This window comes from Mesocricetus auratus, unplaced genomic scaffold (assembly GCF_017639785.1).
Source record: "Mesocricetus auratus isolate SY011 unplaced genomic scaffold, BCM_Maur_2.0 Super-Scaffold_100020, whole genome shotgun sequence".
Taxonomy (NCBI): Eukaryota; Metazoa; Chordata; class Mammalia; order Rodentia; family Cricetidae; genus Mesocricetus; species Mesocricetus auratus.
This window is the reverse complement of record NW_024429201.1, coordinates 7105520-7117626: the sequence shown is the minus strand read 5'-3', so window position 1 is coordinate 7117626 and position 12107 is coordinate 7105520. Positions and strand designations below refer to the sequence as shown.

Genomic DNA, 12107 nt, shown 5'->3' with positions numbered 1-12107 from the left:
TTTGTCACCAAGTCTGACAACCTAAGCTCAAACCAGGTGACCCACGTGGCAGAAGCAGAGAACCTCCAGCAAATTATTCTTTGACTTTAATGTACACGCCATGGCAGGCATGCACTCAAACACTCCTGTGTATGAGCACATGCTCATATAGTTGTACATGTGCATGCCTATGTATACACACACACAAATACACATATGTATGCATATATATTATGTATTTTTGTGCACCATGTGCACACCTAGTACTCTCCAAGGCAGAAGAAGGTGTTAGATGCCCTGGAGTTGGAGTTATAGATGGTTTGGGGCCACCATATGAGTATTGGGAATCTAACTCATGTCCTTAGAAAAGCAGCCTGTGCTCATAACCACAGAGCTACCTGTCTAGCCCTAAATATATATTGTTAATTAAAAATGATCAGTCACAACAACACAAACCAAGATAGGTTTTTAAAAATACATTTACTTGTTTGTACTTTTTAAAAAGATTTGTTTATTTATTATGTATGCAGTATTCTGCTTGCATATATTCCTGCAGGTCAGAAGAGGGCACCAGATCTCATGACAGATGGTTGTGAGCCACCATGTGGTTGCTGGGAATTGAACTTAGGACCTCTGGAAGAGGGATGAGTGCCCTTAACCTCTAAGCCATCTCTACAGCCCAAGATAGGTTTGTGTGTGTGTGTGTGTGTGTGTGTGTGTGTGTGTGTGTGTGTGTGTGTGTGTGTACATACAGTAGTACAGGTTCTAGTTGGGTCCAGAAGAGGGTGTTGGATCCTCTAGTGCTGGAGTTACAGGTGATTGTGAGTTACTCAGCATGAGTGCCGGGAACCAAGACTCAGCTGCTCTGCAAGTGCTCTTAACCACTGGGTGATCTCTCCAGCTCCTCGTTACATAATTTCATCTCCCCTGATTAAATAGGTAAGAGTGACATTGTTACACTACATACTACTTATACATCCGACTTGATGGGAAATGTCCAAATTATTTTCCAGACTGTCTTTATCACTTTACATTCCCGTCATCAATGTACAAAAGTCCCAGATGCTTTCACCCCTTGTTAGCAATGGGCATTGGTGGCTTTGTTCCATCTACATGTTTAACAAAGCATAGAGTAAAATCTGATGAGGAGGCTCCGGCAGAGTGCTGAGGAGATGAGAAACTCCTTTGAACCCATTTCAGAGAGTACTACAGCCTATTCCCTCCCACTTACCCTCCAACCTCCACAAAAATAACCTGTAGCCAAACTGCTATGAAAGCACAGGGGGATTTAACATGCTTAACCGCAGAGGTTGTTTTTCGATCTGAACTGATAACACTAGAGCTTTACCGCCTTGCCATTGAGCATGTCTCCAACCACGAGCTCTCTTCTGGAATCAAAGCAGTGAGTGTCAGTGTCAGATGTATGGAAATGTCACTGAGGTCAAAGTCACCGACAGTTCAAAGACTTGCAGGAGCGGAAAGACTTCTGAAGTTTGATTGGTTAGCATATTTTCCAGATCAACTGGTAACTTAACTCTGCAGAAAACTACCAGCAAATTATTTTCTCCCTCTGTTCTCTTTAACGATTTAAAGTCCTTCCTTTGTTTGGTTAGTTGGTTGGTTAGTTGGTTTTTCTGTTTGCTTTTGAGACAGGGTCTCACTACATAGCTCTGGCTGTCCTGGAACTCACTGTGTAGTCTAAGAAAAAGCCTACATGTTGATAGGCACTAGGAGTCACAGGTGACCCTTGACAGCTGCACCCTACAGTGTTAAGTATGAGGGTTATCACATTAGGCCAATTAAAAGACAGATGTGCAAACTACTAAGAGAATTTTATAGCTTGCTTTTGATTGCATCAGAATATTTCAACGAGAATGCCTTTCCAATAAAGTAATAGGAAGCTGGTTCTGGAGCTGGCTTTTATTAAGGTGACATTAATGACTCACCAGAAGCTATAAATAGAACTCGGTTTAAATCTCTGTCTACAGTCACGCTGAAATTCCCACAGAGATGCTACTAATAGCAGAAGGCAGTCTGCTAGCCACTTTGACAGTTATAGATAAGGTGAACCACAGTCTTGTGGGATATGAGCCCCGAGGACTGATGTCATGTGTTTCTTTATGTACTTCATAGCCTCTGGAACAGTTTTATTGTTCTCGTTAAAGATCACCATCAATGTGTGCATATGTACCTAGTCCTCTCTGAAGATAAATCCAAGAAAATAACTGCCTTGGGTAAATTATTTATCTTTGTCGCCTCTCTTTCCCAGTATGCAACACAGTCTATTGTAAAGTATGACGGCACACACATGGGAGGGCTCAGTAATTATTTGTTGAATGGACTGATGTGCATGTTAACTATTCTAACGTAATATCACGCAATTGTCTCCCTATTCAAAAAGTGTCTCAAAATTTGATCATGGCAGCACACACTTATAATCCCAGGATCTGGAAGTATGGAGCTCCATAGTGACATCCTATCTCAACAATAACAACAACAACAAGAATATGTACCATTTCCCTCACACCCCGACCCCACCCATCCCTTAATCTTGCAGTGAGAAGAGGATAATATATCACCTGGAAGCAGAAAGAAGTAAAGCATGTGAAGACTCCATTTTCACCACAGCTAAGGACCAGTTTTACTCCAGCTCTGAAGGAAAGATGGGAGACAGAGGAAGTAGGATTGAGGAAAGAGATGAGGTAAGAAGTGGCCTAGAACAGACAGTTCTCCTAGAGAAGACAGGCGGAACTGTCCATCCTGGGTAGATTCTGCTAAAGCAATCAGGACCTGGGAGAAAATGAAGAAACAAGAAACTGTATTTCCTATGTTCTTGTAAGTTTGTGCAGTTGCCCCTTCTCCTGATGGCCAAATGCTTGTCAAATACATCTAGGCTGCTGTGGGTCTGAGAAGGCAGAGGAATACAGGAGGGTGAAGTACACACGGTGAGCTGTCATCTCCTCTCATCACTCGTGTTCAGATGACATCTAAATAGACAGTGGGGATTCACCCGTCCTTTCTCTTCCCTGACACTATATGAACAAATCTTCCTTTGACTTACATGCAATCCTACCTTCTCTTCATAAAACCTAGCAGGTAAATGGCAAAGATGGCCAGCAAGTAGAAAAGGCAAATGTCTGAAACTGTGTCAAATCTGTCTGCAGAGGCTCTATTCCAAGAAGCAAAGGAAGAAGGAAGAGAGAAAAAGATGCCTGAAATCCTTGGCCAGGGTCCTCTGAATCTAGTAATAAGAAGCCAATGCATGTCTTCTTCAGGTTGTAGGGTTTAGCTCTATTGGAAAGGTGCAGGGCTGGACTGTTTTCTGTGAAAGGAATCCTCTTATCCCAATACCACAGTGGTTGAGAAAACCCAGAGGGACTAAGCTCAACTCTGAGCCCACCTCCCGGCTCTCCTCTTCCTTTTTGTCACCTTCCCTTCGAAGCAGCTAGAAACACAAGTCCCAAAAGGTGTTCATATATGAGGCTTGACAGCTGGCTAAAATTCAAGTGAGGGACCCGGGGAGTTGGTCCAGTGGGTTACTGAGCATGCATAGGCATCTGAGTTTGGTACCCACCACCCATAGCCAGGAAGGACTACAGAGATGGCTCAGCAGTTAAGAGTGTGCTCTGCTCCTCCAGAGGACTGGAGCTTGACTCACAACCTCCATGTCAGGTGTCTGTAACTCCAGCTCAAAGCCGGAACCTCTGTACATACTTACGCAAAACAAAAAATAATAAAGAGTGAACCTTTTAAGACATTAAAAGTAAAAAGCTGAGTAGAGGTGCATACTGAGAGTAGAGCCCCAACTGTGCACCTGCACACAGCACACACATGCAAACCACACGCGCACACGCGCCCACACACACACACACACACACATGCTCGAGTGATGCGAGTGATATGGCAAAGTGAAAAACAGGAAGTGATGTACGATAGCAGAGCCTGAAAGATTTGAAGGTCTGAATGGAGGGTGCATGTTTATGAGCTCCTGGGAGTATTCGGTCTCTCTCTTGCCTCTGCTTCTCTGTGTGTCTGCTTCCATCTTTAAAGATGCGGCGAAGTCCACAACCAGGGTCTCACATATGATTGTTCTATGCTCTTGTGACCTCACACCTCGCTACCACATCTCCGATGACCACCTAGCTAGTTTTTCTCATAGCTGAAGGCCAGCCATGTTCTAATGTAGCTAAGACTGTGAATACTAGTTATTCCCTGGTTTTGTTCCAATGAATGGGGTTTCATCTATTTAGCAATTGGAATAAACAGCTGTATTTTAGTGGTTAAAAGGTAAACCTTGAGCTGGAGAGATAGCTCAGCAGTTTAGAGTGCTTGCTGTATAATCATGAGGGTCAGAATTCAGATCCCAGTTCCCAAGTAACAAGCCAAGGGTATACACACACCTGCAACCAAGCTCTAAGGGAGCTGAGACAGAAGTATTACTGAGACTTGATTGCTTCCAGCATAGCTGAGAAAACATGAGCTTCAGGTTTGAAGGGAGAGACCCTTCCTCAAAGGCACAGCACAGAGTGATCAAGGACACTCAACATCCTCCCCTGCTCTTCACACATGCGCAGGCATGTACACTCACTTATATGTGTGCACACACATACTACAAAATGAATTAACCATTAAAATAATGTAAAAATGTCTTTAAAATTAGAATAAGCAGCAGAACTCCCAGAAGGATGCAAATTCATAATCAACCAATCCTAAGATTCAAAAAATTATTGTGTGACCAAAAAGATGGCCCAGCAGTTAAGAGCACTTGTTACTCTTCGTGGAGATCTAGCTTCATTTCTCAGCACTCACCCGGTGGCTCACAACCATCTGTAACTCCAGTTCAAGGGATCTTAATATTCTTTTCTGGCCTTGGGTGGCACAAGGCATGCACACAGTACATATACATACATGTACGCAGAACACTCCCCCACCTCCCACACAATGGTTATAAAAACTTGTTACAAACTCTAATGTGGTCTGACTTTCCTCTGGGCCACCATCACTCAGTAATGACACAAAGACTTTGTATTAATTATGAAAGTTCGGCCTACAGCTTAGGCTTGTTCCTAACTATCGCTTACAGCATAAATTATCCCATTTATTTTGATCTACATACTGTCACATGGCTTCTTACCTCATGTCTCCAGACTGCCCATGCTACTTCCTCAGTATCTGGCTGGCAGCCCTGCCTTCCCCTTCCCAGAGTCCTCTCTCTGCGCTGAAGTCCCCCATCCCTCTTGCCTAGCTATTGGCTATTCATGTTTTTATGACACCAGTAATAGCAACACATCTTTCTCATGGTGTACAAATATCCTACAACACTCTAGGGCTCACACTCTCAGTAATTCCTCTGTGACTTTGGAACTTTCTTTCACAGTGAATTATATTTTGTTTTTTATCTTATTAATATTAATGAGATTACTATGAAAGACATTTCATTACAGGCATAGATGGAAGTGAAACCTCATACATTCCAAATTATTTTTCATATTAGTTCCATCTCCACCCATGATCAGAATATAGTGTATGAAAAATACATATTTTCAGAAAACTAGTTAAAATAAGATATCAATTATTTGAAGACATAACAGTCTTTGTGCACAAAAAAACTTGATCATTTAAAACAGTTCCAGTCTAGATCATCTTGAATTTTTTTCCCAAAAATGAGATAGCTCTTTTATAGAAACAAAAGCAAGACTTTTACTTAGCCAGGATCCAAAACAGATCAATAGCATATTTCATGGTAGATTCCTTAGAGAATCCTAGGTACTTCCCATTTTTAAAAACTTGCTATCATGGAAATCATCCAAAAAGAGTGTACAGACATTACATACAAAATGCAATTCTCAGTCCAGGATCCTGTGGATCCTTCAGAGCTCTTGTTGGAGCAGGGATCAGATGTCGGAGCAGTCACCAAGGACCACATAAACTAGTTTACCTGCCAACCACCAAAAGTGGTTAGGTTTTCTAAGGAAATTTCATCATGCTACAGACTTGCAAGGAGAAAATTGGACCAATACTCAAAGGTTGACAAAAGTGCAGACATTTTAGAAGATGAAGTCCATCCAGGTATAATCTCCAAGGCCGGAGCTTCCAAACATCAACAGTGTATAGGAGTTTTTTTGTTAGGACCGCCAGCCAGTACTGTCCAGCCAGCTGGCTCCCAAATAACCACACAGAGACTTATTAATAATTATATTTGATCTGCTGATAGCTGAGGCTTGTTACTAACCAGCTCTTACAGCTTAAATTAACCCATATTCCTTATCTGAGCTCTACCATGTGGCTGTACCATTTTTCAACATGGCATGTTCATCTCCTGCTTCTTCTGAGTCTCCCTGGTGACTCCCATCACTCCACCCTTCTTCTTCCCATCCTCCTCTTAATCTTACTGTTGCCTAACCTCTTTTTGCCTAGATATCAACCAATCAGCTCTCTATTAATCTAATCAAAAGGTGCCTTGGTAAAGACACACCTTCACAGTATACAGAAAGATTTTTCCATAACAACAGTATTTGAATGTGTTGTAGTTTTGCTGTTGTTGTTGTTGTAAGTTGAGATAAAATGAATATGGCATAAAGCAGCCATTAACTATTTTAAAGTATTACACTGAGCTGGACATTGGTGGCACATGCCTTTAATCCCAGCACTCGGGAGGCAGAGGTAGGCGGATCTCTGTGAGTTCCAGACCAATTCCAGGATAGCCTCCAAAACAATACAGAGAAACCCTGTCTCAAAAAACCAAAAAAAAAAGTGTACCACTGAGTGGCATTTAGTACATTGTGTTGTGTAACCATTACTGCTGTTTTCAAGGCATTTCATCACACAAAAGCACACTCTTGACCCGTTAAGAAAGCACAGGAGGGAACACTTTAAAACTTCATGTTCTAGCCAGGCTGTGGTAGCACACACTTTTAATCCCAGCACTCAGGAGGCAGAGGCAGACTGATCTCTGAGAGTTCGAGGCCAGTCTGGTCTACAGACTGAGTTCCAGGGCAACCAGAGAAACCCTGTTTCAACACTTCTCCTCCTCCCCCCCAAAAACAACAACAAAAAAACCTCTGTTCTGAGAGCCCACAACCCAAGAGATTGTCATTCTGTGGACCTGAAAATGTGTCTTAAAACTTCCTGGGTATCTCATTCCTAGGTATTTATCCGAGCAAAAGGAAAATGTGTGTATACCATGACTATACATGTGTTTCAGTGCAACTTTATTCATAATTATCTAAAGCTAGGCATAACTGAATTGTCTTTCAGATGAATAATACATGAATAAACTGATATCTTCACACAATGGATCTCAGTAATTGTGAGGACTGCAACACAGCAAGGTGGATCTTCAGTGCATCGGAAAAGACCTGTGATGATTAGAACCAGTCTACATACCACTTCCATGACATTCTGGAAAATGCAAGTCCTTACTGACAAAGAACAGATTTCTCAGGGTTTCTGGGCTGGAAGGACAGGGAAGAGACTGAGTGCAAAGGATAGCATAGAGGACTTTGGGAACAGTGGCAGAATTGCTGTGCATCCTGTTTGTGATGGTGGCTGCTAGCATTTGTCAAAACTCACAGAAATTGAGCCCTCCAAAGTAAATCTTCTCAGAGTTTGTTTTCATTTTTAAAATCAACTTAATTTTCTTAACCGGTCCACGTATTTCAGAATGAGAAGCCTGTTTGAGGAACTTGGGTGATTATGAACACCATTATTTTCATACATAGAAGGCAATTCACAAACAATGCTGGGCAGCCTGGTATCCTGTCACCCCATCGCACTGTCACTTTTCCTCTGGCCGTCCACATAGCATCTGGGTATTTTCCAGAGACTAGATGTGTGCATGTCAGCTGCCCTACCAGAATCTGGCACACACTTGAGTGTGTCTCTGATCAACTCTGGGGCCCTAAGCACACTCCAGCTTTGCTTCAGCCTCTGTCAATGTGAAATGCTCACCAAACAGAATGACTTCAGACTTTTATTAGTGACTTCTAATTTGTCTTTCTTTCTAATTCATTGTCAGTGGATAATCACCCTCAATGGGATGGGGCTTGTTTAGTGAGTCTTTGAATTAAGGTTTACCTGACTGTGCATACAAACATCCATACATTGGTTCCAGTTTTCACCAATTGGGCCCATAGGATTTAGTAAGTCTACTGCCAGGCTTGTTGCTGACTCCCTCTGCGGGGAAAAGAAAACAAGAAGTTTCTTACCATCAACTAGGTATCAACATTTGGAAACATAAGATGGTATACACAGGAGCTGGTTATGATCTTCAATTTGTCACATAAAACCTGTATTTCCAGTTTTCTTTTATTTGGATTTAACCATACATTCAGATATCCTTATTCCCGTCTCTCCCGACATCAACCTAAGACCGATGTGGCTAACATCTCACACCAGCATATCTGAGACTCAGATAGAAACAAGACAAAAGGAGAAAGCAGTAAGTTAGTGATGTTACACGGAAAGGTAAAGCTATTTTCAGCCCAGAGCCCAGGAAACCAAGGCGAATCTCCCTCTGTGGTGCACTGCACTGTGTCAGGCATGTCTGTGCCTCCATCGTGCACGCATTTGGATTTTGCTGGGTTCAGACTCCAATGAGTTCTGTCAGTGCCACTCTTTGCTCTCCCATCAATTTGCAAAAGATAGCTACAACTCCTTTGAGACCTTGTGCTCACACAGCTTCTTTTTTTAGAGTTGCTGCTGCCTGGGAGGAAACGGAGCTCTGCGTGTTTCCTTTCCATCCGAAGCTGTCTCTTTGGTGTGGTGGGGGAGATAACTGAGGGTTCACAGTTTTCTCCAATAGCTTGTAACAGTATTGTATTTTCTCCTCAGCCTCACTTGAAATCCTTGTCCTAGAAAGTATTTATAAATTGTTTCAAAACCTCCAGGAAACAAGTTGGGCAAGCTCTCCCTCCCCAAGCCAGAGGGCTCCTCAGACTTCGGTTGCAGCTTACTGCATGGCGGGCCCTCTTCTATCGCCCCAAATCCCAAAAGACATCCAAAAAACAACATGAATAAAAATCACGTCACTTCTCAGGCAAAGTCCCTCCCCACAGAGGAACACACAGAAAAAAAAATTGAATCTCTCTTAAGCATAGAATGACAGTGGCCCTCCAAACTTTCCCACCAAGTGCCTATGGGCAGAAAAGCATACATACCTCCCAAGCACCTGAATTCGACCTCACAAAACGTTGTGTGTAATCATGATTATCTATGGCTTAAAACAAACTAATGATGAATTCCAAGGAACCATACTCTGGTTGGAGGAGAAAAGCAGCAACACAGACCCTGGGGGGCCTGCTTCCCACTAAGAACTGAGTATTTTTATCTGGAGGATTCATCCAGTTCCAGGCAAGAGGCCTCAAAAAAAAACCCTCTATTTTTGACAGTTTTAGAAGCATAGACATATGTGTCAGGCCTCATGAGGCCTCAAATCTGAGGTCCCGGGAAGGCTTCCCTGGTGAATAGCTGAGCTGTCCTTACTCTCTCATAAGGAGCTGACTCCACGGTGGCAGCCTCAGGAGGCTGTGTGAGACAAGACAGACAAAGGGAACTAGAAAACTCTTTCAGAAAAATCGACAGGGTTAGCACCTGGGAAGAGAAAAAAAGAGGATGACAAGAGAGGGGACCCGGCATTGGTGGTGCACGCCTTTAATCCCCGCACTTGGGAGGCAGAGGCAGGCGGATCTCTGGGCGTTCCGAGACCAGCCTGTTCTACAAGAGCTAGTTTCAGGATAGTCTCCAAAGCCACAGAGAAACCCTGTGTCAAAAAACCAAACAACAACAACAACAATAAAAAAGAAGCACAGACAAGCACACCCCCCACACAAAACCACATGCATACACACACACATGCACACACACACACACATACCCCAGATCAAACAAAGACCAGTAAGACAAAGAAAAAAAAGCCGAAACAAAACATATTGTTCATTGAGACATTACCAGTTGTCTAAGTGAGGATTGCTATTGCTGCAATGAAACACCATGGCCAAAGCACCTTTGGGAGGAAAGGGTTTATTTGGAAACTTCCACACAACTGTTCATCATGACAGGAAGTCACGACAGGAACTTAAGCAGTCAGAGCAGACACCTGGAGGCAGGAGCTGATGCAGAGGCCACAGAGAGATGCTGCTTACTGGTTCGCTCCTCATGGTTTCCTCACCACCAGCCCAGAGATGGTACCACCCACCATGGACTGGATCCTTCCAAACCCATCGCCAATTAAGAAAATACTCTAGAGATCTTATGGAGGCATTCTCTCAATTTAAGTTCCCTCCTTTCGGATGGCTCCAGCTTGTGTCAAGTTGACACACAAAACCAGCCAGCACACTATCTAATAAGCACACTTGTGTGTTTATTATGGCTTTTTAAAACAGATGTATGTGCCCCTCCCCCCACTAGGCTCTGATTTCATTGTGGACGAGAGTTTTGTGTGCTTTGTCCTCTACAGTCTGCCTGCAGCTAGCACAGTGCCTATAACACAGCCAACGGGTGTCTGTTAGAGTATATCCTGGGGCTCCGAATTGTCTTCTGGCCTACACACGCACACACACACACACGCACACACACATATGCCCCCTTACACATACCTACACACACACACACACACATATGCCCCCTTACACATACCTACACACACACACATACATATGCCCCCTTACACATACCCTCACACACACTCACACACACACACGCACACACGCACACAAAAAAACATATGCCCCCTTACACATACCTACACACACACACACACACATATGCCCCCTTACACATACCTACACACACACACATATGCCCCCTTACACATACCTACATGCACACACACACATATGTCCCCTTACACATACCTACATGCACACACACACATATGTCCCCTTACACATACCTACACGCACACACACACATATGTCCCCTTACACATACCTACACGCACACACACACATATGTCCCCTTACACATACCTACACACACATATGCCCCCTTACACATACCTACACGCACACACACACACATATGTCCCCTTACACATACCCTCACACACATATGCCCCCTTACACATACCTACACACACACACATATGCCCCCTTACACATACCTACACGCACACACACACATATGTCCCCTTACACATACCTACATGCACACACACACATATGTCCCCTTACACATACCTACACACACACATATGCCCCCTTACACATACCTACACGCACACACACACATATGTCCCCTTACACATACCCTCACACACACATATGCCCCCTTACACATACCTACACACACACACACACATATGCCCCCTTACACATACCTACACGCACACATACACATATGTCCCCTTACACATACCTACACGCACACACACACATATGTCCCCTTACACATACCTACACACACACATATGCCCCCTTACACATACCTACACACACACACACACATATGCCCCCTTACACATACCTACACGCACACACACACATATGTCCCCTTACACATACCTACACGCACACATATGCCCCCTTACACATACCTACACGCACACACACACATATGTCCCCTTACACATACCTACACACACACACACACACACACATATGCCCCCTTACACATACCTACATACACACACACAAATATACCTACACACATACAAAGAAAATGCTTTATTAGCTAAAAATAACACAGCATTCACTCATCATTCTTGACTACGCTATGTCTATACATTAGTTTCACAACAGCTAGATAAATTTTATCTCCTTGCCGGTGGAAAACACAGAAACCCATTTTCTATATGTTGTAGCCAAGACTGGGCTTGAGAGCAAATGTGCCCCGCCCCCTTGGGCCCAGGCAGCTGGAACATTAGTAAAAGTCTCCCTGGCTGCCCCTTGGCTGCCCCTCTGACTGGAACCTTTTTATCAGAGTTCCAGGAATGGATTGCTTTTGTTTTTAAGAACCAGCTATTGAGAGCACATAGTAATATCATCTTCCTGCTTTGCTTGTGCATGAACCTCACAGGTCTCCCACAGACTTCTGGTTGTCATTTTCCTCACGGAACTTCACTTTCACCCGGCCACATGAAGACAAAATTCCTCACCTCCAGCCTGGTATCTTCTTGGCAGCTTAAAATA

At 43.5% G+C, this 12107-nt stretch overlaps 1 long non-coding RNA gene across 1 annotated transcript in view; it reads left to right on the top strand.

Annotated features, from left to right (window-relative positions):
• LOC106022550 overlaps positions 1-7954 on the top strand; it is a 37535-nt gene extending 29581 nt beyond the window's left edge. Inside the window, exons 3-4 of the long non-coding RNA XR_001197507.3 lie at positions 2537-2681; positions 7237-7954. This is a non-coding gene — a long non-coding RNA (uncharacterized LOC106022550). The remainder of the gene's footprint in view (positions 1-2536; positions 2682-7236) is intronic.
• Positions 7955-12107: the final 4153 nt, after the last annotated feature.